Here is a 6,250-nt window from a genome sequence, read left to right as displayed (position 1 = left end):
GCAGTCTCCATCTTCATCAAGGAAACATGACAACTGTTCATGACCTAGTTCAACCAGCAGAGGCTCTGAGATTCCCTGGAGATCCGCACACTCTAAATCAGACCAGAAAATCTGTTATGTTAGGTTGAGGGGATCCTCAAAACCACATCACAGCTTGTAAATGCTAAGACCAGTTATTCACAGGGTTTATTGTTGTGCTCAGCCACAGAGCCAGTTTTCATTTTCAGTGCCTAGACTCAGTGCTGGGACACACAGCACTAATAACACAGGCCAACACATATTTTGCTTCCTTAAACGTTACACCAGTTCCTGGGTATATTTGGGGTGCTGATTCCAAAAATGGCATCTGTTTTGCCCTATCACATCTAGTTTTGGAGACACGGAATAGCCTCATTAGTGAATGGTTCAAGCAGCTTCCTCATGAGGAAGCCTACGCCATGGCTTCCTCATGAGGAAGCTGCTTGAACCATTCACTAATGAGGCTATACTATATCTCCAAAACTAGATGTGATAGGGCAAAACGGATGCCATTTTTGGAATCGGCACCCCAAATTCATATCAAACCACCATAAAATTTGGGAAAAACTTTTCTGACCCTCAGTTTTGTAGGCCTGTGTAATGAGTGCCTCTGAGTGAGTGCAGAAGCATCCATCACTGCTGAGGAACCTCAGCCTGCAGGGAGCTCCAGAGGGTGAGGCTTCCAGGTATGCTAGGTCCATCCATTATGCAGAGTGAAAGGCTCACATTGAGCAATGAGTTGGGGGGCAGTAAACTGAAGAGGGCACCATTGGAAGAGCCACTTTAGTCTGATCTTCTCCTTGCTGAAAGTAAGCAGAAAGAACATCTGGCCAGCAGCCACCACCTATTTCACTAGGGCTGCTGCCACCTTCCTCTTCCCACCCACCTGATTGCTTTGAAAAGCAGCTAAATGGGCAAGGAAAGGCAGAGTGTGATGAACTGGAACCTGCTCCCTTATCTTACCTGGTGCTCAGGATCTCCCCTGCCTCCCTCCTGTTTAAAATAAGCAGGAAGAGTGGAGTATGTTGGGAGCATGACTCCTCCCTCTCCTTGCCAAGACCCAGCTGCTTTCCTAAGCCAGGTGGCGACTGGTGGCAGTGGCAGTCGGGGCAGGTGTGCAGAATTTGCAAGGCTCTTCAAGCCGCATTTTGACCAGGGCTGGGGTTGCAGCACCTTTTTTAAGAACAACAGCAAAAGAACGATTGTACAAGAGCCATTGCTTTGCAGTGGTTCCAGCTGACATCCCTAGTGCATTGTTCTTGGGCACTCTGCCACATGTGGACCACTTTCTTATCACCTGTTGAGATAGAAGTGGCTCCTCCCTCATCTCTTCTCAGCATACTAGCTGAGTCTGGTCCTCACACAGGCATGCAGCCCACTGGGTCATCTTGTGCCACTTCCTTTTCAGCCTAACTTGCCTTACAAGATTGTTTTGGGAACAACAGAAGGGAGATCACATCTACCTCTCTGAGCTTGTTGGGAAAAGTGTGAGATTAAAATGTTGGAATAATATGATAATGAAGATGACTTCTGTTGTGTTTGCCTGCCTTGTGTTTGTAAAGGCTTCTTTGCTGTCTGGAGCAGAGGAAGGGATGTGAGACCCTACTTGCTTTGGGAGGAGTCAAACTGGACCACAGAGCACAATCAACCTCTCCGCTTCAGTGGGAAGAGTGGAAGCACCCAGATCAAGGACGTTGCCTTTAAAAAGGGCTATTTGTGTTTCCTGGTACAAACAAGAGCACAATCTGAGCACCAGCAGAAAGAGATCGACCTTCATAAATACCATATTCTCTTGAGGCCATTCTTGTCAGTGTCTTACGGACACAAATGCTAGCAGCTGTCTCTTTGCCTGCATGTACTTTAAGTCTGAGAAGGAAAAAGAGAAGAAAAGGATGAAAGTGAATCAAGATAACAAACATCAAATATATTTGAATTATGATCAGTAATGTGGCTACCATTTTGTCTGGAAGGTGCTTAGTAATGAAAACCTTTCTGCAATCATGTCATTGCCTCTGTATCCTTTGCTTACTTCTGAATCCTACCCTCATCCTTGAACAGTATCTGTGAGACAAACTGGGAAAGGCTTTTGACTTCAACAGTGATGTATAGTTAACGTCTTGTAGGATATCTTGTGGGCCTTCTGCACATATGATTCATTCCTTTGTTCAGGATAGTGCGTCTTGTGGTCCCATTCAGTCCTGTGACCCTCTTCAGCCATGGTGCACAGAAAAGGGCTTAAGGGTCTCAGGAACCGTCTGATCTTGATACTGCAGGTTCAACCATTCATATACACACAACGCATACACATGCACACACTGGGGTTGTTTGGATGTGTGCAGATCTGGAGTTGGAAGAATCCATCCAAGTACTTTTGAACAGGTTCCCAGCTGGTGCCCATTTTCAGGCCCCGTTATTACAGCTCATCTGTGAAAATGTGTGGTGATGTTGCTTTGACTGCTTCCCTCCACTGAACATAATCTCATGCATCTAGCTCGTCTCAGAAGAGCTATCAGGGCACCAACAGACCAATGTCCTCAGAAAGTTAACTTAATAGCTGCCCTTTCCTGGCTGCATGCCAGAGATCAGTTGATAAGGGGGTGGAGGTGAAGCTGGGAGGGGAGTGCATGAGCTGAAGGCTGATTCAGCCCTAAGCTTAGAGTGGAGCTGGATTTTCAAATATCAGCCCTATGTGGGAATTCTCCCTCTCTACCTTTAGGCTGCTGATCTGTATTTTTCCTCACTTCACAACTCTGGGTCTTGCTGGTAGAAAAGCTGGTAGAAAAGCAAGTAAGCCTCAATGTAAGAGGAAAGGAACTCTATACAGAAACTCCGCTTCTGTTAACAGCTTTGTTCCTCGCATTACATGTTGCCTGATCTTTATTTATCTTGGTGTGTTAGTAAGCAAGAGTCCCTTTGAAGTGACCTTCAACATAAGAACATGGGAATTGGCTGTACTATAGATCAGACAAGGTCTGCGGATAACATTGTGTGAAGAACTCAAGCCAGTCACTTTTTGTTGCACTTTCGTTGTTGTCATGGCAAGAAAACACACATTCTACAACATCAGTACACAGCAGAATGACACCAAGTCAGGGAACAAACTTTTGGCAGAGCATCTGTTTTGCATGTAGAAGGCTGTAGGCCCAGGCAAGACCAGTTTGAAGACCTGCAGAGCAGCTGCCACTGCCAGTCAGTGTACTGCAGACAGGACGGAGCTAGAGGGGTCAGACTCTGCAGAGGGCAGCTCCCCACCTTCCACCAGTTGATTGCTCACCACATGGGGCAGCACCACACAGATCCAAAGGTTCTTCAGTTCTGGCCTTGGCAGCTCCTGATATGAGCTTGCTGGAAGGAAGCCTCCCACCTGCAATGTGACTGTTATATACTACATGCCTGGATTAATGCGATGTATAAGTAGTTCCTTTTGCCTGTCTTGGATTAATCCATTTAAATTCATCCACTTTTTTGTGATCGCAAATTTAATGTTGTGCAATTGTGTTGTCCAGGTCCTATTTCCATGTCATAACAAATTGTATGAATTTTTGCAGCCTTTTTTCAGATGGAAGAATGCTCCAGTTACCACTGAGATGGTTGCCCTGTGCCATGTCTCTCGTTTTCAACATCAGAGCAAAACCGGTATTCATTTGTGCAGGGGCAGCCCAACCCGGTCCACTGCCTGACTCTGCCCTGACTCACCCCTGGCTCCCCTCCGAAAACAAAACAAAGCTCCTAACCTCCTCACCACACTCCTGCCATGCAGTTATTCTGTGAAAATGGCAGTGTGGGGGCTTCTTGTTTTATTTATAAGAACCATGCAAGGAAGGAGCACTTTGCTACCCCCCTTCACTCCTCCCTTGCATGGCATTTAACAGGATAGCACCTTTTAAACATGCGCAAGGATTGAGCAAGGGGAGGTGGTAGTGAAGCCCTCCTTCCATGTACAGAGTTTTAAGTTTGAAGGGACACTGTCCCTTTAAACTTTTAATTCCATATGAGGAATCAGTATATGGAATCAATCAATAATCAGTCCACATGAGGATCAATATAGTTATGTCTGCGGCAAGTTGTAGGGAGGGGGTGGCAGCCTCAGGGTGACAGGTAACCCAAGGGTTCGCCCCCCATCTGTCACTGACATGAGCCACATCAATCACCTCATGGTTTGGCCACCCCTGTGTTTGCTGGGCATTTGGTTGGTAACGTCAAAAGGCTCAACCAAAAAATCCTCTTAAGCTTACCTTTTTGCAGACTTGCCTGAATGTTTCCCACTCAACTGAACTCAAGTGCAAAGCCGTCTGGAAATACATGGAGGCTCAGTAAATAATAAGTAGGTTAATCAGTAAACAAGAAAATTGGACCTGAAATAGGATCGGTAAACAAAAAATGGACAACCTGGTGCTATCAGAACTTTGTCTGCTATGAAAACACTGAAGGATGGGATGCACAGAATGCTTGAGTGAGGCATTTGCCTGTAACCTCCGGCTTCCTGAAATCTCCTACTAATTAGTATCAGTTAAAGCTATTCTTCCCCATGGCAAATGGAGATTTTGATTGGGGACCCAGCGGGGAGAGGGCTAGAGCCCCTTCCCCAATTTATAGGGGAGGGGCTGATCTAGTGGATATTTAAAGTTAACAACAAAACTGTGTTCTTAGTGTCATCCTAATCTACTGCAGGACTCTCCAAGAAGGGGAGGGTGGCCAATGGCTGTGCTATACTGTTTAAAGATCATTTAAGGCAACTGTCCATATGGTCCAGGCTTTCTATCAATAACCTGTTAAAATATGATTCACTGACCCGATGACATTGTTCTTTAGTTCCTACATCCATTCGAGAAACAGCAAGGACCCAACCAGCAGTGGTGTAGCTAATGATCATGTTGCCTGGTGCCAAGCTCAAAATGATGCCCTGGAAGTGACTTCATGCCTGGGCTTTTAAAAAAGTGAAAATGGGGGAAAATTCACCTCTTCCCCCCCAGCAGCTTGCTACCCACTTGCTCTGCCACCTCCTCCCAGGCTCCCCCATATTAATACCTTCTTAGTCCCCTACTAATGTGTATTAGGTCATGGAGACCTATGAAGAACTCGTGCAAGGAAAGCGCCCTACAGGTAGACCACAGCTGCGATACAAGGACATCTGCAAGAGAGATCTGAAGGCCTTAGGAGTGGACCTCAACAGGTGGGAAACCCTGGCCTCTGAGCGGCCCGCTTGGAGGCAGGCTGTGCAGCATGGCCTTTCCCAGTTTGAAGAGACACTTGGCCAACAGTCTAAGAGGCAAAGAAGGAAGGCCCATAACCAGGGAGACAGGCCAGGGACAGACTGCACTTGCTCCCAGTGTGGAAGGGATTGTCACTCCCGGATTGGCCTTTTCAGCCACACTAGACGCTGTTCCAGAACCACCATTCAGAGCGCGATACCAGTCTTTCGAGACTGAAGGTTGCCAACACACAGCCCCTACTATAGCATAATAACACCTAATTGGGTCTCAGAACAATCGGTCTCATTGGTCAGTTTTGAGTTAAGAAAATCCAGTTTTTGTTACATAATGCAGTTGTGTTCTTATTTTCTAGTTATTTGACAATAACTTTTGATAGAATAGAGAATTGCATTGCATTCTGCATTAAATTCTACATAAAATGGTATATAGCATGATGATGTTATTTGAAAATACCAAAATTTTCACTATTTTGGCTGCTAGTGTCAAGCTCAGGTTGTTGCTCCCCCAAAAGCTTGTTGCCCGGTGCAAATGATACCCCCTGCACCCCTTAGCTACACCACTGCCAACCAGCTCTCTCAGGTGAAATCATTCTGTAAGCCTCCTTCAGTAGTTCTTTATTCATGTGGTCAAGTGCTTCCATGTGCTTCCTTGTTTCCAGTGAGTGTGATGTTAAGGTGTACTCCTTGCTGGCTATTTCAGCCTGCTGGCAATCAAACAGGGCTCCCAATCAGAGAAAATTTCCTGTTTCTACTACAGGTCAGTGTTTCAGGGCTAATCACCCTGAATATATTAGACTTGATGCTACCATGCTATGTGACTGCATTTGGGGAAATGTTACAGATCTGTACTTTGAACAGGCTACTGTGTATTTTAGCAACAGGAAAGGCAGCCCAGGAAACTAATGGCTGAGGGCCCAATCCTATCCACCTTTCCAGTGCTGATGGAGCCATGGCAATGGGGCATGTGCTGCATCCTGGGGTAGGAGGGACTGTGACAGAGACCTTCTTGAGCTAAGGGAA

Source organism: Tiliqua scincoides, chromosome 7 (assembly GCF_035046505.1).
Source record: "Tiliqua scincoides isolate rTilSci1 chromosome 7, rTilSci1.hap2, whole genome shotgun sequence".
Lineage (NCBI taxonomy): Eukaryota > Metazoa > Chordata > Lepidosauria > Squamata > Scincidae > Tiliqua > Tiliqua scincoides.
Note: the sequence above shows the minus strand (reverse complement) of the source record.